The sequence below is a fragment of the Felis catus genome, chromosome B1 (assembly GCF_018350175.1).
Source record: "Felis catus isolate Fca126 chromosome B1, F.catus_Fca126_mat1.0, whole genome shotgun sequence".
Classification (NCBI taxonomy): Eukaryota; Metazoa; Chordata; class Mammalia; order Carnivora; family Felidae; genus Felis; species Felis catus.
The window spans coordinates 146,551,861-146,575,422 of NC_058371.1; the positions used below are offsets into that span (position 1 = coordinate 146,551,861).

Consider the following 23,562-nt stretch of genomic DNA (forward strand, 5'->3'; position numbering starts at 1 on the left):
CCTGAAGCCTGCTTCTAGTCCTGAGTTGCCCTCTCTCTCTGCCCCTCCCCGCCTTGCTCGCACATGCTCTTTCTTTCAAAAATAAATAAAACATTAAAAAAATATTTAAAAAAAAACAACTACAAGTGCTGTTAATAAGAATCTAAAGCTTGCCGCTTACATTTTTGAATAGTTTTAGATAGGTTCTCATTATACTTTAATAATGGGAAGACATTTCTCATTGTAGTTCACATGCTAGAGACAAAAGAATAAAAAAAAAAAAGTCTTTTGGAGTCACTTACAGATCTTTCAAGTTCCAGATCAGTGGTTCTTGAACTTCATTTGGCATGAGCCTCGCCTGGAGTGACTGCTGAAAATACAAATGTGTGGGTTGCTTTCCAGAGATTTTGATTTGGTAGTTCCATGGGGGCTCAAGACTCTAGTTTTATCAAATACCCCAGTTGACTATGATGCAGGTAGTATCTGGATCACACTCTGGAAAATTCTGATCTAGATGATTTCATGTTAGCTTATGAGTAGTGTCAAAGAAATAAGCATTATGTATAATTAGTTCCAAGATTTAGAATTTAATTATTGTAATTTTGACTGTTCAGATTATTTACTCTTAAACCACACTTCTACTAAAGTGGCTAAGAATTCTGTTACTACTGAAAATATTAGGTAACTTTGTATGGAAGTTAATGGTAAAGGAAAGTGTATGAGTAAATTTTACATTCTTGACTAACATTTAAGTTTTTGATGCATCTCATATACTAGTAGCACATTTTAAAAATATTTTTCTTTTTTTAAGTTTATTTAATTTTTAGAGAGAGCGAGCAAGTGTGCAAGCACCTGTGTACAGGGGGGAGGGGCAGAAAGAGAGGAGAAGAGAGTTCCAAGCAGGCTCTGCACTGTCAGAATGGAGCCTGACATGGGGCTTGATCTCATGAGCCGTGTGATGATGACAGTGTGCTGAAATCAAGAGTTGGATACTGAACTGTCTGAGCCACCTAGGTGCCCCAGTAGCACATTTAAAAAAAAAAAAATATCTATCTATCTATCTATCTATCTATCTATCTATCTATCTATATCTATGAGAGTATTTCATGGTGAGTTAGAATGTTTTATTTTTTTCCTTGTTTTTGTTTGGAATAAGTCCGTATTCTCTGATAAATATAGTATATTAGGCTCACCAAGACTGTAGTTTCATCCCATATTCCCTTGAAAGTTGTTTTTCTCATGCGTATATTTTTACTTCTGAAAACAAAGTGTTCCCCCCCCCCCAGGATTTTCTAGTAAAAACCTTTTTATCACATCTATTTCTCTCAACATAAGATGATTTGAGTTGTGATGTCCTTTTTTTTTTTTTTCAACGTTTATTTTTGGGACAGAGAGAGACAGAGCATGAACAGGGGAGGGGCAGAGAGAGAGGGAGACACAGAGTCTGAAACAGGCTCTAGGTTCTGAGCCATCAGCCCTGAGCCTGACGCGGGGCTTGAACTCACGGACCGCGAGATCGTGACCTGGCTGAAGTCGGACGCTTAACCGACTGCACCACCCAGGCGCCCCGTGATGTCCTTTAAAAAAAAATTAACCAGGAGTGAAACTGACATTATCAGTGATACAATTAAGAAGGAAGCCAGGAAGTCCAATTTCAACTTCCGAAGGCACTGAGGGTTGCATAAAAAGTTATAGGGAGCAGTTAACCAGGATGGAGCATAGGAACCAAAAACAGAGTGCTTACTTTTGAGTAAAATTATCAATTTTGCCAGCCTCAGCATATAGCAGCTGGCTCTATAAAACAAAGGATGTGTTTTACTACATGTAGTATGGGAAAAATTACTTACATACTTTCCTTTTAGTTATGCCTGAACATACATAGTTATAATCATCTGCAGAAGCATCCACATGCACAAATAGACTAGACAGCTAAGGGCCACACAGCTGAAATCTGTATTTTACAAATTGCCACAGCCTTTGAAAGTCTCAAGCAGGAAAAGCAAACCTAGTAGGTTTTTTTTTTTTTTAATCTTTTAACTGAGCTCAAAAAGATCCTCAAAGCACAAAAAATGGCTTATCTTTAGTGGCATGAATTCAAGCAATAAGTGTTTACATTTTTTTTTGTTGTTCAAATTATTTAGACAAACTTCTGGCTAATGTTAAGATTAGCTAGTCAATTTTAATGTAAACAGACATTTTTCTGATGAGGATCATTAACCTAGAACAAGAAAAGTTGAGATTTTTGTTGGTGGACACTTTGTTATATTTTACATACTGATGCTTTCGTTGCAGAACCCTTGAATACTTGTAAATCCTATGACATAATATATTCAAGAGTGTAAAAATACACGTTCTTTAAAAAATACTCGATATTTTATGATATTCTTCTGGCTTAATAATTTTGTGAGTTATCTTCTGATTAAGATATTTTAATATTTAATATTCAGTAATTCACAGTAAGTCAGAGGTTCTTACTGATTTATCGTCAGTTATGTAATCTCCATAAGAATGTAACAGATAGATTGGAAAGTGTTTTATAAGTTCTACAAAAGAATATGTTTAGGGGACACTCAGTAGAACAGAAGTAGTGACCTATTAAATTAAAAAATAAGGTGCTAATTGTATTGCATGCTGAGGCATTTCTTAGCCTACATTTATAATCATGACAGAAAACATGTTCTGGATTGTTTGGTAGTTGCAGAGGCACTACCAGAGTAGGGGGGTCTACAGTGTGAAGTGATAGGATAAAACACATCGACGCTTATCCTTAAGATAGAACATTTCCCGCAGCTTTGCCTTCCTTCCATTTTAAATTTGTGGATTTTTACCAGGAAGAAAGCGTCAAGTATCTGGTTCATGCATTTAACATCTAATAACTTCTCTTTAGATAAGCAAAATGTGCTTTGATTTCAAGGCTCTGACAACCACCAACGGTAAGAACTGGGATGACACCAAGAAGAAATATTGGATATCAGAAATTGTTCCTGTGAAAAGTGAAGGTGGGGAAAAGTCCTTTGAGATTTTGAGCTTTTGAAATATGGGATCAAAACGGAAGATTTTCAGTAATGTGTGGCTGGGTGTTTACTGTTAGAACAGGGTTTGTTGTAGGTGCGTTTGATTTGAAGTATATAGAATCATAATTACCATTTTTAGAAACCAAATGAGAGAAGATGGTACAGAAGGACAGAGGCCCAAGTAAGGGGGAGGCCCATGGGCCCCCATTTGCTCATACCTTTCTCATTATGTGTAATATATTCCCTCGTAGAAATGTCAATGGAATGGAAAGTGATTAGGGCTGGTGTACTACCCACAGGAAAACCAATGACCTCTGACATTAAGCAGTGTTGGTCTTGGTGGGCTGGAACAGCTCAGCTTGGTCATGGCAGTAGTTGTGCTGATACTGGGAGGAGAAGGAACTTATATATCCCTCTTCAGAGGGGTGCTTGTGTGGATGACTATCCAATGGGAAACAAGCATTCTCCAGACTGCGAAGGTTCCAGGGATCAGGCTGATGCTAGTCCCGTCTTTCTGAACTTGAAGGAAGGTGAGCTCTGAATGCCATGGTCATGACAATCCACAAGATGGAGTTATTTTACACTGGTAAAACATTTCCAAAATGAACACTTGTGTGAACAATGCTGCTTTCAGCAAGATAAAGCCTGAAGTAAGAATGCTTGGTTTATTACATTCAAGGATATGGCTAGAAAACTGTACAAAAGCTACTGCTTCAGTGACCCTTTAATCATTCCAGATTTTATCAGTTCACCTTGCCAACCATGTAGGTTGAAAATTTCCTCTGTAAGATTAAGTGTACTCCTTTTTTTATCCATATTTGTAGGGGATACAGCTGGATCTTGGGGAAAGTCTAAAAAATTTCTTTTTACAAAATTTTAACTCATTTCAAAAGATTAAGTGGAAGGAATGAAAAAAAAAACACCTTTCCCATTATAGTCATCTTCTATCCTTAGCACTTAGCATAATGACTGGCACATAATAGGTGCACAGTATATTTGTAGGTGACCTTTGCTTGGATGGGAAGAGGTAGAACAGAAATAGTGCTGTATTGAACTAGGAAATGTGCTGATTGGTCTATATGCAGAATCTTTCCTGTAGTAGATCTGGTTTATGCTTCTACCTTTTTTTTTTTTTTTTTTTTAACCATGCTGAAATACATATTCCAGGGGGGGAAAGTCCCTTCCCCAAATTGTTTGTAATGTTCTCAAAATCTGGGTTGGCAACACACCTGATGTATGTTATTGTGGGAAAGGTGAGTTTTTTTCTTTCTTTTTTCTGAAGATGATGAAGAAATAATTGAACTGAAATGAATAGGCATGATTGGATGCTTCTCTAGTTATTTGTTTTGGAATTGTCATTGAATCACGTATTGTAGTCTTGACTGTATTTCTATAAAACAAGGTTTTAAAGCAGTTGACATTGGGATGAGCCCTGGGTGTTGTACGGAAACCAATTTGGCAATAAATGTCATATAAAAAATAAAGCGATTTAGACAAACGATTAGACAAACGATTAGACAAACGATTTAGACAAACGATTTCCCTTTCTTTTTTTCCTTTTTGTAACAAAAGGACACATAAATAATAACATACAAACTATAAGCTTATCAATAATATAAATGTAGCCTTTTTAGTTTGAATAATAAACCAGTTGTGTAGCTTTTCTGGCTCTAATAATGAGTTTAGAAACTTATGGACTCATATACAAAGTGCATGAAACTTAGACAGTTATTTATATTTTTTCTCCACTTCGAATGTGGCCAAGAAAATCGATAAAGAAATGTCAAGGATTTTACAAATCAAGATTTATAAACTCAGAAGAATTCTTATTGCTGGTAATGCTTATTTGGATTATTAAACTCTTTTAGCAGAATAGATCTCTTTACTAAATAGAAGTTGACTTCCACAGTGATATTCTTTGGTGTATATGTAAAAGGAGAAAATTTAAAAAAAAAACCCCTGAATATGTAGGGAAAGGTATTGTTAATGAAAGTCACTGCTTGATATATGACTGTGCCCTCATAGTGAGTGTGGAACCAAAGGTGATGATTACAGAATGACGTAACTGGTAATCTATGTATGTCGCCTGGGGAAGACTGGCAGAAATGAACATCTATATCCCTTAGTTGTAGCTATTAAAATTTTGCATTGCTTGTTGGTCTTGTGACTCTCTACTTTCATCTAGTGAGTTGCTTTTGGCTCCAAGCCACTTCTTAAGAAGGCCATTGATTCTTGTGATGGAGTGAGATTACTTGCTGTCAATTTAGGGACCAATTTTAGTACTGGTATCCTTTTTTCCTTCTCAAGGGAGAAGAAAACTCCACAAGGAAAAACTCGCAAGTTTTTCCTTCATTTATGGTCTTGTGTTTATTTTCCTGGACATTGAGTCAATGTAATCTGTTTACATACATATGTACAATGAATCCTTTTTTGTGAAAAAAAATCTAAGAGTTGACATACCTTTGATAAAGAACATACAGGCTCTAGACCGACCTCTATTTGGCATATGGTAGGCACTCTGCTTCTTCTCTTGTGACTTTGGGAAAATACCAACCTCTCAAAAAAAAAAGTATCTTTTTTTAAAAAAAAATTCGCATCTATAAAATAAAAGTGGCGACTGTCTATGATCTTCCCTAAAATAAGCTCTTAAATCTAGATAAGGATGAGCACAATTTTCATTAAATCTAGTCAACAATAGATAGGTTATTGAGCACTTATTATTTACAAGGCTCTATTTTCCCCTCCCGCCTTTTTAAACTAATAACATTGAGGGGGAATAAAGATGTGATAGAGCATATGAGAAGTGAAAAGCACCAGAGAGTGGGGGTGAAGCATTCCATCCAAGCTGGCACACCAGCTGTTCTAAGTAGCACATTGACCGTCAGATGCTTAGATTCTCCCTCAAATTATGAGCTTGATTCTGTTCTTAAACTCTTTCTTCCATCTGTTAATTCAGTCTGTTTCTGAGAAGAAGCATTTTTTTTCTCTTACTTTTGATTCAACTTTTTAGTATCATATATCTGCCTATTTGAAAAGTTGGTTTTACTACTTTTGGTCCTCTTGATGCACTGTAAAAAAAAAAGTAATAATAATAATAATAATAATAATAATAATAATAATACATGTCCGAAGTCTTGTGTTTATTTAGTACTGGAAGAGACCCTTGGTGCAGAGACTTGATGGAGGGCTAGATTGTCAGTTGTCTTTATGAAATAGACATAGAACATGTGAATTCAAAACCTTTTATTTGCAAATGGCAGCCAGATAGGTCTCTCTCTAGTCAACTAAGCAGAGATATAAGTACAGTATATGAATATCAAAATATGGTAATTTAACTAGGGTGTTCTCAATACCTACCATGGTGATGAAGATAATAGGTATTAAGTTTTGAAAGTAAATTAGAAGTGGGCAAAGCCTGGCTCTGCCATCTAGAAACTTTATTACTTTAGGAAAATTTAATGGATTTCTGTGGGTCATCATTTCTTCATGTATAAAGTAGGAATAATGTCTACTATAGGGTTTTTTTTTTTTTTTTGGTCTGGCTTAAACTAGAGAACATGTGTGAATCTTCTGCATGCACAGTGCTTTTATGAAGGCAGATACACAGTTGTTACTTCTGTTAGAAATGTAGAAAGTGCAAATTTGGTTAGAGTCAGCAAATATATCTCCGGAGAGAAAAGAAAAGCAATTAGGGGTTGAAAATCAGGGTAACTTTAAAAAGGGAAAATTGGGAAGAGAACTGGCAGAAAGATATTCCTTGAATGATTTTATTGTGAACATATTTTCTCAGTGATCTTTAACAAAATCAATAACCTGTGAAACCAGAACACAGATAATTAATGCTTAAAGGTGATAACAGGCAAAAAGTTACTAACATTCGGTATTAGAATACACATAAAATTGATTTATTATCTATTTTCCATGATCTGCTCAAATTTTTAACATTTCTGTCAGATCTGAAATAACTACTTGATAATTGAACTGTAGTATAAACTTTAAAAAATTTTTAGCGTAAGCCTTTTGTGAATGAGTCATTGTCATCAGCACATCTGTAGAGGTTCAAGAAATGGGATAACAGAGTTGGAAACAAAATCTGCAAGAACAGTGCATTAGATGATGTGGAGAAATTTTGGAAGATTACAGTTCTTTAAACTACAGATCTTGTTCCCCTGTTTTAGTGTTTGTTGTCATGAAAATAATCACAAACCCACATGCCCAAGGCTTAATGAAAACCTGGTGGCTGTAGAAATAATCAGAAGTATAACATGCTACATTTCTCTTTTTAACCCATTTCGTCTAACTTAATGTTTCACACAGTATTTTCAGGAAGTTTTGAGCATTCCAGTCCCATGTAGACACTCAGTTTTCAAAATTTGTGTAATGTGGGAAATAGATGAAAGAAGGAGAAGGGATTGAAGGGGAGTGGCTTTTATAATCCAGCATTTTTCAAGATGAAGAGAATTAGGGGGGCCTTCTGCTTTTAGAACCGATCCCCAAAAGTGGTCTCTAGCCACCATTTGACTGCCTCGGTACCTGAGCCTCTTCAGGTGCCCACCTGTAATCGGATTGCAGTCAGAACGACAGCGAGAACCCTTACCACCACTTTTTGCGCACTTCCTGCCATGCTGCCCGTCTTCAGTAGCAGCAGCAGCAATTCCTAGTTTTTCCTGACAAAACTTGTGCGCCTTTCAGATTTGGTATGACTATCCTGGGAGATCCACCTCATTTCTGCTGAGGTGAGTATAGAAATTGAAGGGAACTGAATTTTCCTGGCCTCATCTCTGGTCTGGTGCAGGAATGTAGAGCAGATGCAAGGAGTCAAACGTAACTCCATCTGTGCCTTAATGAGATTCAGACACACTCATCTGTCTTCTGGCCTTTTGTTCTTCAGCACTAAGTCTGTTCTACTCAGGGAATATTCTGGTAAGACATGGAGGGTCTGGCTCTTGAGTTTTGAAAAGGTAAAAGTAGTTGTTTGTTTAATGAGTGATAGTGAAAAAAAAAATGTATATGTTTTTTAAGAAAGAAGCCCGTAGCTTTCAGGACATCACTTGAAGAATTTCGCACATAAGAGGAACAAGGCTACTACCCTTACATGTAGCATGCGTTTATAATTTAGTGTTAGGTTTCTAAAGATTTATTAGTCTTTCAGTTTTCTTTTTTACATGATACAGTAATTCCAGTGTGTTCAGGGGAGGAGAATAGGATTGGGTTAGATTGGGTGGGAAAGGGGAGAAGGAGCCAAGGTTATTTTAGAATAGGAATGTGGCAAATAATAAATGCTGTCTTAACGAAAGTTGGGTATTCCTTCCCACTCCACTTTTACCCAAATCATTATATTTTCTTTCCGTGAGGATGGGTACTTGGGGGCAGCGTAACCAGTGTCAGCAACAGATTTGTTTTCCACCTGACACCACGGTAGACGAGTGTGTTATATGTCTAACTTGGAGACACACGAAGAGTATGCTTCTTAGAATTCATTGTAGAGGGACTGTTGTTAGTCTTCTGGGAAGGAGACAAACAAGAGGGAGAGGCTTACCACAAACAAGAAGTGAAACTAAAACATTTATTATAAGGCTAATTACTGATACTGCTCTAACCAAGACCAGTTTAAGTTTAGAATTTTAAAAATCATATTTGTTGAGGTATTACATAGATACAGTGAACTTCTCCAATTTTAGGTGAGCCATCTGATAAATTCTGACAGTGTTACACAGTCGCGTAGCCCTCCCTGCAATCATGATATAGAAAAAAATGTCCTCATGTTCCTTAACAGTCAGTACCCTTCTTCTACCTCCAGCAGCCGCTGATCTTACTTCTTTCACTTTAATTTTGCCTCTTCTAGAATTTTATCAAAAGAAATCATACAGTAGGTATTTTGTGTGTCTGGAAGATTGGATACTTTCAGTTACAGTGCTTTTGAGATTCAGCCATGTCCTTGCTGAATCCGTAATTTGTGTATTTTTACTGCAGAATACTATTCTACTGTATAGATACATCAAAATTTGTTTATCCATTTACCAGTTGAAAGACATTTGGATTCTTTTAATTTTTTAGCTATTACAAATAAAGCTGCTATGAACATTAAGGTAGAAGTCTTTGTGTGGACAGGTTTTCATTTCATTTAAGTAAATATTTAGGAATAGAACTGCTGGATCATATAATAAGTACATATTTAACTTTATAACAAACTGCCAAACTATTTTATGAACTGGCCTCACCAATTTTCATTGTTCATAACAAGGTAAGAGAGTTCCAGTTCCTCTACATACTTGCCAACATTAGGTAATGCCAATCTTTTTAATTTTAGCTGTTCTTGTGAGTATATAGGGATATCTCATTAAGGTTTTGATTATTTTCATTATTTTCATTGCTTTAGTGACTGTAATGATGTTGAGGATTTTATCCATGTGTGTGCTTGTTATTTATATATCTTCTATGATTTGACTGTAAATCTTTTGCCAATTAAAAAAAAAACAAATTGTCTTCTTGAGTTGAAGATTTCTTCTTACATTCTAGATATTGTATTTTCTTCTGTCTGTGGCTAGCCTTTTTCATTAACTGAGTTTTTTATTGTATTGTATTCTAGTTTTTTAATATATTTAAAACATTTTTAAATGTTTTTATTTATTTTGAGAGAGAGAGAGAGTGAGCATGAGTATGAGCAGAGGAGGGGCTGAGAGAGAGAGAGAGAGAGAATCCCAAGCAGACGCGGGGCTTGAACTCACAAACTGTGAGATAATAATCTGAGCTGAAATCAAGAATTGGATCCTTAACTGACTGAGCCACCCAGGCATCCCTACTTAGTTTTTTAAAGAGCAAAAGTTTTTATTTTGCAGTCTAATTTATTGATTTTTTTCTTTTATATTCATGCTTTTTGTGTCTTATTTAAACAATCCTTGACAAACTCAACATACTTTGTTTCCTAAAAATTTTTGTAGTTTTAGTCTGTATACTAATCTATTTAGACAGGTTACTCCCACTTTACTGTTCTTTTTCAAAATTGTTTCAGCTATCTCAGTTCCTTTGCTGTTCTGTATAAATTTAAAGTAATCCTGTCTATCTCTATAAAAAATGTTGCTTGGATTTTGATAGGAATTGTATTGAACTTATATAAAAATTTGGAGAGAGTTGCTGTCTTTACTATGTTGAATCTTTAATCTATGATCACGTATGTCTTTCCATTTATTCAGGTCTTTTTTGCTGTTTACTTATTTTCTTATTTATTTATTTATTTAGAGAACAATAACAAGAATGGGAGCAAGGGAGAGGGGCAGAGGGGGGAGAAAGAGAGAGAATCTTAGGCAGACTCCACACTCAGCGTGGAGCCTGACACGGGCTCCATCCCACGACCCTGGGATCATGACCTGAGCCAAAATCAAGAGTCAGACGCTCAACCCACTGAGCCACCCAGGTGCCCCAATCTTTTTTTTTTTTTTATTTCTTTCATCAGTACTGTGATGTTTGCAACATACGTGTGCTGTACATGTTTTCTTAGATTTACACCTACTAGTATTTTGTCTTGTTTTCTCCTAATTTGGTTGTAAATGGTATTGTGTTTGTTTGTTTGTTTGTTTTAATTCTAGTGTCTATACGTTCATTGCTTACATAAAATATAGAATTGAGGTTTAATGTATCTTTTATGATGCTACCTTGCTAACCTTACTACTTCTATGAGATTTTTTGATAAATTTCTTGGAATTTTCTACATATACAACCATCTCATCTGGGATTAGGGATAGTTTTATTTCTTCCTTTATAATTTGCATGTCTTTTATGTGCTTCTCTTGTTCTGTATTAAATAAGAATGCTGAGAACAGACATATTTGCCTTGTCTTCAGTCTAAAAGGAAAAGCCATTACCATTAAGTATAATGTTACCATTTTACCATCAAGTATATTTTACCTTAAGTATAATGTTATTTATAAGTTTTTTGAAGATACTTTTTTAAAAATATTTTTTAATGTTTGTTTGTTTTTTGAGAGAGAGAGAGAGAGTGAGCAGGGGAGGGGCAGAGAGAGAGGGAGACACAGAATCTGAAGCAGGCTCCAGGCTCCCTCCGAACTGTTAGCCCAGAGCCCAACATGGGGCTCGAAGTCACAGACAGCACGAAACCACAACCCGAGCTGAGGTCAGATGCTTAACTGACTGAGCCACCCAGGAGTCCCTGAAGATACTCTTTATCAAGTTGAGGAAGTCCCCTTCTATTCCAATTTTTCTGAGCATTTTTATCCTAAATAGGTGTTGAATTTTGTCTAATGATTTTCTGCATCAATTGATATGCAGATATTTCTTTTTTATCCTGTTAATTTGGTGGATTGTATTGATCGATTTTTTAAATATTGAACCATCTTGGGGTGCCTGGGTTGCTCAGTTGATTAAGTCTGACTTCAGCTCAGGTCATGATCTTACAGTTTATGAGTTCGAGCCCTGCATCGGGCTATGTGCTGACAGCTTGGAGAGCAGAGCCTGCTTCAGATTCTGTGTCTCCCTCGCTCTGTGCCCCTCCCCCACTCATGCTCTGTCTCTCTCTCTCTATCAAAAATAAACATAAACATAAAAAAATATTGAATCATCTTGTATATCTGTAATAAACCTTGTTAAGTCATGTTGTGGAATTCCTTACCTTGTCATAGTGTTGAATCCTGTGTGCTAATATTTTGTTAAGAATGTTCGTATCAATATTCATAAAGATACTGATGTGGAAGTTTTGGTTTTTTTTGTTTTGTTTTGTTTTGTTTTGCCTGTCTTTGTCTGGATTTGGTATCAGGGTAATTAACCTCATAAAATGAATTGGTGTTTTTTTTCCTCTTCCTCTTCTGTTTTTTGGAAGTGATTGTATGAAATTAAATGTTAATTTAACCATTTTGAGGAATTCTTCAGTAGAACTTTCTGGGCTTAGGGGCGCCTGGGTGGCGCAGTCGGTTAAGCGTCTGACTTCAGCCAGGTCACGATCTCGCGGTCCATGAGTTCGAGCCCCGCGTCAGGCTCTGGGCTGATGGCTCAGAGCCTGGAGCCTGTTTCCAATTCTGTGTCTCCCTCTCTCTCTGCCCCTCCCCCATTCATGCTCTGTCTCTCTCTGTCCCAAAAATAAATAAAAACGTTGAAAAAAAAATAAAAAAAAAAAACTTTCTGGGCTTATAGATTCCTTTTGTGTGTGGGGGGGGCGGGGGGAGATTTTTAAAGTTATGAATTTATGAGTTATGCCTTAATAGTTATAGGAATATTTAAATGATGTGTTTTGCATTGGATGACTTGTAGTAGTTTATGTATTTTGAGAAATTAATTTATTTTGTCTAAGTTTTCAAATGTATGTTTATACAGTTCATTGTATTCCCTTATTATTTTGATGTCTGTATGGTCTTGAATCAGTCAGTCTTCCCGTTTCATTCCTGATGTTAGCAATTTGTATCTTCTCTTTCATTGTCAGTCTTTCTAGAGACTTGTCAATTTCATTAATGTTTTCAAATAACCAGCTCTATTTCATTTTTTCCTGTTGTTTTTCTCTTTTCATTTCATTGACTTTCTATTCTTGATTATTTCCTTCCTTCTATATGCTTTGGGTTTATTTTATTCTTCTTTTTCTAGGTTCTTTAGGTAGGAGCTTAGATTATTGATTTGAGACTTTTCCTCTTTGTTCAAGTGTTCATTTCATGCCATAGATTTCTCTCTCTGTCCTGCTTTAGCTGAGTCCCAAAAATTTTGAAATGTTATGTATTCATTCAGTTCAATGTATTTTTTTTTTTAATTTCCCCTGAGATTTTCTCTTTGACCCATGGATTATTTATAGCATTGTGTGTTTTCCAAGTGTTTGGGGGATATTCCTATTATTTATTAATTAGACTACAATGTCACACACACAGTCTGATATCAATTATTTTAATGTTGTTGAGTTTTTTTTGGACCAGGATGTGACTTATCTTAGTATATTTTATGTGGACTTTTAGAAGTATATGTATTTAACTGTTCTTGGGTGGAGTGTTGTGTAAATTAGATCATGTTGGTTGATGGTGTTGGTGATTTCTTCCATGTCTTTGTTGATTTTATTCTAGTTCTGTCAGTTCTTGCAAGAGGTGTATTAAAGATAGCAGCTGTAATTATGGATTTGTTTATTTCTCCTTTCAGTTATATCAGTTATATCAGTTTGTGTAACACATTTCACAGCTCTGTTATTTGCTGTATACATTGAAGATTACTACATTTTCTTGATGGATTAATGATTTTGTCAGTACATAATACTTCTTTCTGTGTCTGGTAATCTTCTTTGTTCTGAAGTATACTTTATCATATGTTAATATAGCCACTCTTGATTTCCTTTGGTTGATGCTTACATGATATATCTTTGCCTTTCTTTTTTTTTGCCTTCAACTTGCATATATTGAAGTGATTTAATAGACCAGAAGTCAGCATATAGTTTGATCATATGGGGAGAGGGAGGGATGTTTCATTCTTTTGGGGAGGAGGTGGGAGTTTTGGCTTCCCATGTGATCTCTACTGGTAACACAGGGGGAAAGGCTGGTTACTGACTAGTGGAGATAAATGTTCTAGCTCCCCACTTGGCTTTCTTTTACATATTAGGTGGAGTGTTGGGGTGACTATAGCATTGAAAGAATGGAAGTCTAGGCTCCTTAGTTGGCCTGTGTTAGTGTGGGGGTGGGTGGGCCATGTTTGTTTTTCTGTGGTGTTGTATTATATAAGGTTTTCTATCTTCTGAGGCTTACTTTCTCCTGGTCCTTTGGCTGAAGAAGCAGTCTTTTGTTGGGGCTTTTGTTTTTTTGTCTGTGTCTGTTTTTTCTAACATGCTAGTTTTTCCATTCCAACTCTGGAATATATGAGGCAAAAAGAAAGCCCTGCATCTCACTATGGGTCCTGAGGTCTCTAGCCAGTTTCTCTTCTGTCCATCTTTAGAGTCTTATTGTTTGTTGTGTATATAATGTCCAGGGTATTCAGTTATATTTTGTAGAAAGAATCCCTAGGTGGAGTAGAAGTATGTCTACCCTACCTTTCTGGATGTGGAAGCCTATAATCTGCTTTTTTAACAAGATCTCTAGGATCTGTTGCTTGGAATACCCATGTTGAATAGCAAGGCTCTACATAAGTTATCATTATATTTGTTAATAGTGACATTTCATTCTTTTTAGAAGTTTGGAAATGGAGGACCAAGTTACCTTTGTTGTAAATTACAGATTTTGTTTTGCTGTACTGTATGCTAAATTTTAGATGAAATTTTCCCTCACTTATATTCATGATCATCAAATATTACAACTAAGTTTGAGGTACCTCAGATTGACTGATGTTTTAATGTGAAACAAATCATTAGCCAGTTTCCTAAAGCATTTATGTCATTCTACAGCTGTCAGTGTCAACTATTTATAAATAAAGAATTACTTTTACCCTTCATGTTGGCTATTATACGTGTGGCACATCCAGTAGTTATGAGGGTACTTGGTAGCACAACTTCGATTTTTCTCTTATATGTTGGGGATTCACTGGAACTGCAAAATGAAAAAAGCAATTCTCCCCTTGAATGGAATCCAATTTTAATATTTTGCCAGTGCATATAGGGGAAAGGACAAGATGCCATTGTTAGAGTCTTAACTTTAAAGGAATTTATAACATGAACTGGTAAGTTAATTAGCCTATTTTGGTAGAATCAGTAAGAAAACAAACTGCTTTTCATGGAAGAAAAAACTTATGAGTTACTTTTATGTTCAAGAGCACTGTTTATGTGTCCTTAATATACTGTATAAACCTACAGTGATTTGCTTTGCATGCTGTTCAAAGATATTTCACCAGGGAGCTTTCTGTTTTTGGCATGTATTCTGCCATAACAGAGGATAACATTTTATTTTCAGAAGAAAAATGATCAGTATGTAGTTTGTTTTTTTATAAGCGTCTTTTCTCCTATGGGGCATAAAATTTTGGTCTTGGCAAAAAACAAGAGATGTAATGGAATTGAGAATGTATGAATATCAGAATATTTATAAGAACATTATTACTCCTTTTATTTGTCATTTATATTGTCAAGCCTCATCTCATTTTTTTCCTGGACCTAGGTTTCCAGATGTGATGAAATAATATCACTTTCAGAAACTCAGGTCTCATTTCTAGATCTTCCTTGTATTTATTTTAAGAATTTTAAGTATCTGCTTTATGTTGCATAGTTTCTGGCATTCTAGCTTCAAACTGAAGGAAAAGTGATCTGTACTGCTAGCCTTGGGTGGGTGAGTGGGGAATCTTGGTTTCTCTAAGGCACTGGTTCTCATACATTTTGACCTTGGAACTCTTATACTCTGAGCAAGTATTGAAAACCTCAGAGATTTTGTTTATGTACATTACGTCTATCTACATTTACCATATTAGAAACTAAAGCTGAAACACTGTTAAAAGACTGATTAATTCATTTACAGTAACAAAAATAAAGCTATTATATGATAACAGAAATATTTTTTTTTTTTTTTACAAAAAGTAGCCTTATTTAAAAAAACAAAAGAATTGGAGAGAAGAATGACATTGGTTTTCACTTGTGCAAACCTCTTTAAGGTCTGTCTTAGTAAGACTGCTAGGTTTTTATATATGCTTTTTTTTTTTTTAGACAGAGTATGAGTGGGGGAGAGGGGTAGAGGGGGGACAGAGAGAGAATCCCAAGCAGGCTCCGTGCTGTCAGAGCAGAGCCCTACACGTGGCTCGATCCCATGACCCTGGGATCATGATCTGAGCCTAAATCAAGAGTCAGTCACTCAACTGACTGAGCCACCCAGGCACCCCTGCTTTTGCATTTTCATATGTTGTCTTGGCTGACTTAAATGAAGAAAATTTGATCTTACAAACATAAACAATTAGAAAAGAAGGACATATTTTAATAGCCTTTTCAGATAATTGAGGATATTCTTTTATTCTAACCAAAACTCAACAAATGGTAGCATTTTACAGGTTAGTTGCAGTGTGGAATCTGAAACCATATCAAATATTTTTGTCCTCTCTTATATTACAATCCTTGTCTCACTTTCAGTGGGTCATTTAGCTATGTTTGATTTTGTAGTTTCATCTGAAACATGTTGCTTCACTTAGTTAGGAGATATTAGTATTTGTTAATATATTCACAAACCAATTCAGAGAAAGCCTTTTAGTGTTGGGAGGCTGTCAAACTCACAGTGGAAGATAAAAAAGTACTCTAACATTCTCATTTTCACTTAAAAGCTTCAATTTTATCATTGGCAATGACTCCTGTCTGTTTTCCTTGAAGAGGCAGGCTCACTTTTATTCATTTTCAAGATGTTTTGCCAAATACCCAAGTTTGAATAACCATAATTTATGTGAGTCGTTATCTTAAGTAAAAATTGTGTTCCATGAAAAAAGTGGCTGGCTCAGTGATCTCCCTTGAGATCTTTCTTATATTCTGGTATGCAGTTGAAGTGTGATATGGCTGTGCGCTTCCCATTCATGTCACAGAATATTAAACATGTTGTACTTAAGGCTAAATATTTAATACAATGAACTGTTATTGTTTTATTGGGACACTGTTAAGTTCAACTGGCTTTTAAAAAATTATTATTATTATTGTAAGCGTGTGGTGGTAAAGAATGCAACGACTGCTAGTGCAGTTAGGTGCCATCGACTAGATTCATGCCACGGTCCAGAAGTGTCAGTCACCGTTGCTTTTGTACCATCAGTGCAAATATCAGCACGTGAAAAAAGGCAAAAATATCTGCATATTGCGATGAGAATAGCTTTGACCTTGCAGAATTCCTTTGAGAGAATGGGCCTCAGGATCTTCCTGAGGATCTTTGGGGATTCATGGACCCCACTTTGAGAACCACCGCTTTAAGTCATGGATATACAAGAGAATGGATATATTGTTATATTATTATTATTATTCACTTTGAAATGTAAAGGAATTTCTAAAAAATAGTCCTGGTAGTTCTGATTGTACCCATGAGAAAAGGTGGCAATTAGATTATTTAAGAGATGGAGAAACCAAGTCAGCGTAGCTAAGCGATTTTACCTGTGACCAGGCAAGGTAAGTCAGAGGATATGCTGAAAAGGCTCGAATCTGAATGATCAGAATGAAACCAGCAAGAGAACCAGTACTTGCCTAGACTAAAATGATACTGGGCGTGAGCTTCTCCCAACACGCTCTTTGCATCTTGTATGCAAATTTAACTCTTCTCCAAGAAAGAGTATCTCAAAGAGTATGGCATATAGGGAGGATACTTGGAAGGGGCAACCTGAGAAACCTGTGTATGGCAGCCATTGAGATGTGAGGGGTGAAGCAGCAAGAAGAAGGAAAGGAAGCTGATTTTATCAGTGGTCGGCTGTGTGCCAGTTACTGCGCAGGGCACTTCACGTACGTTGTTTCTTCATTCTCATGATGAACTTATGAGGTCACTATTATCAGCCTCATTTTGGAAGCCTCATGTGAAAAAACTAGTGTGAGACTACATTGCCCCTGTGGGTTGGAATTGGAATTCAAACCATCTCTTTTGACGATAGTATGGCAATCTTCATGTAAATATTCATGGACTACGCTGTTGACTGGTCAGTTGTTAGTATATCTGTCTTATAAGCATATTTCTAAATATGTATGCATACACTTCAAGCTTGATTTTTACATGAGTAAAACAAACACAATTCTGTGTTCATTCATCCACTAGGGGGGGCAAGAGTGCTAACTTGTTAAGTAGATAATGATCGATGAGTAGGGTTTGAATTATAGGACTGTGATATGATTTATAATTGTATGTATGTACTATAGGAAATTATATATGGAAAATTCTGAACAATTATCTAATGATGATTCTTGGTCAGAAAGACACTATGCTATCTTCTTACTGAAACCCAGGAGACTGCTTTCACCCCCTAAATATGGAAAATAAATGAGGTGTAGTTTAACAGAAAAGCATGACTGGCAGTTGAAGGGAGGGATCATGTAAAATGGATTGGCAAAATCAGCAGTAAACCAAGTCAGAAAGATTTAAATTGAAGTTTCAAGTTTGTTTACTTTTTTGTTCTTAATACATGCAAAATTTAACATTATTTATTTAACTTTGTTATGATCTGTTTAAAGCAGGGGTGTCTGAAAGAAGCAATATGATTTTCCTAAGACTTTATTGAAACCTTAAAGGGAAGTATTACGTCACTTTTTTTGTATTTGGATAATGCTTTTATTAATCAGTATTTTTATTCCAGATCTATCATTAAAATATGGCTAGGTATGGAGGGTCCCTTAAAATAAGTGGTACGCCTAGTTTCTCATTTATATAATTGCCATATGGGTAACATAATAAGATTATGAAGTACTTTAAAAAAATTTGAACTGTGAAATAATTACATAACATTTGTCATTTTTTTTCTAAGTATTTTTATTTGAAAAGGAATTTTGGCTATTGTCCTGATTTATTGTTCTTCAAGAGTCCTGTAATGATTACTGTGAAAAAAATTAGAGGTTCCATGAGCATCATAACCATGATAATTGTGAAACTTTGCCAACCAGATTCTTACTTTGCGTATTATGTGTATTTTGTTTTTGTTGTTGAGTTATAGTTTGTAAATGTGGGGGTCCTTTATCATTTGACTACTTATAGATACAATGAAGACTTTCTTGAGCTGTACAGAGATTTTTTTTTCATTTTCTGAAATCTCTGAGGGTTTACTAAAAATAATATATCTTACATGATTCTAATTTTGAGAAGGTATGACTGTTGGAGACAAATGGGCCACGGTTCATAGTCTGATTGACTCTGCCAATACAGGCCATGTGATTTTGAGGTATATCTTAATCTCCTTGAACATTAGTATGTGACTGGGCTTCAGGGTTACTGTGACATGGTAGGCACTGAGGATACAAAGTTGAATCCTGAGCGGTTCTGTCTTCAAGGATCATAGTCTAGTCAGGGTATTCTACAAGCAAGCAAACCATTCCAATGAGATGTGGTGAGGGCAGTAATAAAGTGATACTCACTTCCTACTATGGCATCATCTAAAGGGTTACCAACTGCATCTGGGACATAGTCCATGGAGATGCTTCAGAGGAGGTAAGGCTTGAATTTAAAGTGCTAATAGGTATAGAATTTGGAGAGCTAGGAGGAAAGAACATATTTTAAGCAGAAGAAATAGCATGGGACATATCATGATAGAAGAGGGCAGTATGACTCTTTTTTAATATGTTTTGATTTTTTGAAATAATTTTACAGCACCCAATGCCCTCCTTAGCCCATCACCCGTTTAACAACCTCCACACCCACCCACCTCCTTCCAGTAACCCTCAGTTTGTTTTCTGTAGTGAAGAGTCTGTTTCCTGGTTTGCCTCTCTCTCTCTTTTTCCATATGTTCATGTTTTGTTTTTTAAATTATGCATATGAATGAAATCATATTGTATTTATCTTTCTCCCACTGACTTTTTTCACTTAGCATAATATGCTCTAGCTCCATCCAAGTCATTGCAAATGAAAAGATTTCATTCATTTTTATAGTTGAGTAATATTCCATTGTATATATATACCACATCTTTATCCATTCATCAGTGGATGGACATTTGGGCTCTTTCCATAATTTGGCTATTATTGATAATGCTGCTATAAACGTTGAGGTGCATGTATCCCTTTGAATCAGTATTTTTGTATCCTTTGGGTAAATACCTAGTGGCACAATTGCTGGATTATAGGGTAGTTCTATTTTTAATTTTTTGAGGAACCTCTGTGCTGTTCTCCAGAGTGGCTGCACCAGTTTGGGTTCCTCTTTGTCTACATCCTCACCAACACCTGTTGTTTGTTTCCTGTGTTGTTAACTTTAGCCATTCTGACAGGTGTGAGGTGATATCTCATTGTAGTTTTGATTTGCATTTCCTTGATGATGAGTGATGTTGAACATCTTTTCTTGTGTTCTTTAGCCTTCTGGATGTCTTCTTTGGAAAAATGTCTATTCGTGTCTTCTGCCCATTTTTTAAAATTATGTTTTTTAATTTAAATTCAAGTTAGTTAACTTGTAGTGTAATAATGATTTCAAGAATAGAATTTAGTGATTTATGGCTACATATAACACCCAGTGCCCATTCCAGCAAATGTCCTCCTTAATGCCCCTTACCCATTTAGCCCATTCCCCCCACCCAACACCCTGCCAGTAACCCTCAGTTCTCTCTATTTAAGAGTCTTTATGATTTGTCTCCTTCTATGTTTTTATATGATTTTTGCTTCCCTTCCCTTATGTTCATCTGTTTTGTATCTTAAATTCCACATATGAGTGAAATTATAATGTATTTGTCTTTTTCTGACTTAGTTATTTTGCTTAGCATAATACACTCCAGTTTATGCACGTTGTTTCAAATTTCTGCCCATTTTAACTGGATTATTTGTTTTTTGGGTTTTGAGTTTGATAAGTTCTTTATAGATTTTGGATACTAACCCTTTATCAGATATCATTTGCAAACATCTTCTCCCATTCGGAAGGTTGCCTTTATTTTTGTTGATTGTTTCCTTTACTATGCAGAAGGTTTTTACCTTGTTGAAGTCCTGATAGTTTATTTTTGCTTTTCTTTCCCTTGCCTCAGGAGACATACTTAGTAAGAAGTTGCTATGGCTGATGTCAAAGAGGTTACTGCCTATGTTCTTCTCTAGGATTTTAATGGTTTCCTTTATTACATTTAGGTCTTGCATCCATTTCGAATTTATTTTTGTGTATGGTGTAAGAAAGTGCTCTAGTTTCATTCTTTTGCATGTTGCTGTGCAGTTTTCTCAACACCATTCGTTGAAGAGACTGCCTTTTTTCCACTGGATATTCTTTCTTGCTTTGTTGAAGACTAGTTGACCAAATAGTTGAGGGTTTATTTCTGGGTTTTCTATTCTGTTCCATAGATCTGTGTGTCTGCTTCTGTGCCAGTACCATATTGTTTTGATCACTACAGCTTTGCAATATAACTTGAAGTCCAGAATTGTGATGCCTGAAGCTTTGCTTTTCTTTTTCAAGATTGCTTTTGGTATTCAGGTTCTTTTGTGGTTCCATAAAAATTTTAGGGTTGTCTGACTCTTTTAAATTATAAGAATATAGAGTGAAGGTGGGATAATACAGGGGAGTAAGTTGGAGATCTACAGTGGTGGGACTGACACGAATGTATCTTGAGAACATATTATATTTAAATCTTATTTAAATGTTTTAATGTTTATTTATTTTTGAGAGAGAGACAGAGAGCGAGCAGGGGAGGGGAAGAGAGAGAAGGAGACACAGAATCTGCAGGAGGATGCAGGCTCTGAGCTGTCAGCACAGAGCCTGACATGGGGCTTGAACCCACAAACTGTGAGATCATGACTTGAGCCAAAGTCAGATGCTTAACCGACTGAGTCATCCAGGCACCCCAAATCTTATTTAAATGATAGGAAATATTCATAGCTTTTCTATAAGAAGTGACAGGATTTTGTATTTTAGGATAATCCTCGGCATTGCACTGGGGAGAAGTTGGAAGGTACTGCAGTAGATTCAGTGAGAAGTGGTGTAATCTGAGCTAAGACTATGTAAGAAGAGGCCCAGGGAACCTAGGATGACTCAGATTTCAGGTTTTGGTGACTGTATAGAAAGTAGAGGAGAGGAGCATGCTCTTTTGAGGGGATTTTGAGCTGGAGATAGAGATTAAAACAAAATAAAATGTAACTGTGAAGGAGTGTTTGAGGGTTTCAGTGTGCCAGAGATACAATAAGGTTTTTAACATATTTATTTGTCTCAGTGTGCCTTTGAGTTATTACCATCTATAATTGGCAAATAAGATAGCAGATTCAGGGAGATCATATATCTGACCTAAGATTTAGCTGGAAGTGGTGGAACTTGGAATTGAATCTAGGTCTATCTGACCCTAAAGTAGCACCTTTTCTCACTCTATTACTTTGGGAATCATCATACAGATCTAGCTAAAGCAATGGGTATAAATGGAGATGGTCAGGAGGAGTATATAGACAGAGAAGAGACAATGGCAAAGGATAGAACTTGGACAAATAACATTAGATTAATGGAACCCACTCAGATGAAACATCTTCTGTGTCTATATAGAATATGCATTCAGAGAAGTGGGAGGCTAACTAGAAGAAGCACCACAACCAAGACAAAAATATTAGACTCATCCTTCAAGGATCTCATTCTTTCTCACCCCCACATCCTGTTCATCAGCAAATTCCATTGGCTTTGCCTTCAGAGCATATGCAGAATCTCCACTTCCTCCTGTCCAAGCCACTCAAATTTCCTCTGCTCTAACAGGACTTCCTGTATCTATCCTATGTCCCCCCCAACAGTCAGACCAGTCCTCTCAGAATGTAGATCAGATTGTCACTCCGCTGCCTTACAACTATCCAGTGATCTTCCCTGTCATTCAGAATATAATCCAAACTACCATGGCCCAAGGGCAGCGATGACTGCCACAGGCCACTCCTCTAACCTCTCCGTCTGTGTCCTCCCCAGGGTCATATCACCAGCCACCTTTGCACTGACTACCTGCCTGGAATGCCTTTTCCCCACATCTCTGTTACTCTGTCACAGTGATCCAACCAACCTATCTGAAAAACCTGTCTTCCATTATCTGATCCCACCTCTTCATTCTCTTTTTCTCCTTAGAATTTTTATCAGTGGACATATTAAACTTATTTGTTGCCTTTGTGTTCATTGCCCCTAGACTCTCCATCTTATGCCCACACCTTATGAAAGTAGAGATTTTGCCTTTTTTTTTTTTTTTGTTCACTCCTCTATCTCCAGGATCTAGAATATAGTAAATAAGCAACAAATATTTGGATAAATGAATGCAGCCAGACTGGCTTTTAAAAACAAGTAAATCAGATTATGTTACTCTCCCCCCTCCCCTGTTGAACCCTCCCACCCTCCATCATCTCCCATAACCATCGGAATAAAATCCAAACTCCTTTCCGTGGTCTACAAGGCCTTTCATGATCTGGACCTTGGCTGAGACTGACCCTAGTCTTGCCACTCCGCCCTGGGTAACTGCATTCCAGCCACATTGGCCTTCCTGTTCTTCCTGGAACTCATTAAGCTCATTTCTTCCTCTTGCTGCTCCCTCTGCCAGCCACTCCTTCTACATGGTTGGCTCCTGTTGTTCCTTCAGATCTTTGCTCAAGTACTACTTCTGCAGAAAAGCTTCCCTAGACGACCCTCCCTTAAGAGTGTTCCCAGTACTTGTCCCTTCACCCCAAATCTTCCCAGGGCTCAGGCTCATTTTTATCATTGAAATTGTCACCCCCTCTGAGCAATATTGTTCACTTAATAACTTGGTAATATTCTCTCTGTCCACCTGGCTTGTAACTTCAGGGGGTGGGGGCGTTTTCATCATTCTCAGGACCTAGAGGGGAGCACTTGGTACGTCTTAGAAGCCCAGTACTTAGAGGGTGGATGAATGAAATACTCCTGCCACTCCTGTGAGGGCAGTTCATTGTTACTGTGACTACTTGAATCCTCTTTGGGTGACACACAGTTTACATAAATGCCTAAAACTTCTAGGATGAAGGTTATGCAGTTTGAACATTAAGCAATGAGACTACCTTTCCAAACTGGCTCATGGAATTCTGGTACAATACTTTATAGA

The 23,562-nt window shown here is 36.5% G+C and overlaps 1 protein-coding gene across 3 annotated transcripts in view; it reads left to right on the top strand.

The window, feature by feature from the left end:
- The window catches only part of ADAMTS3 (ADAM metallopeptidase with thrombospondin type 1 motif 3), a 267,417-nt gene that overhangs the window by 49,558 nt on the left and 194,297 nt on the right, over positions 1 to 23,562 (top strand). The gene's annotated exons all lie outside the window — the stretch shown is intronic.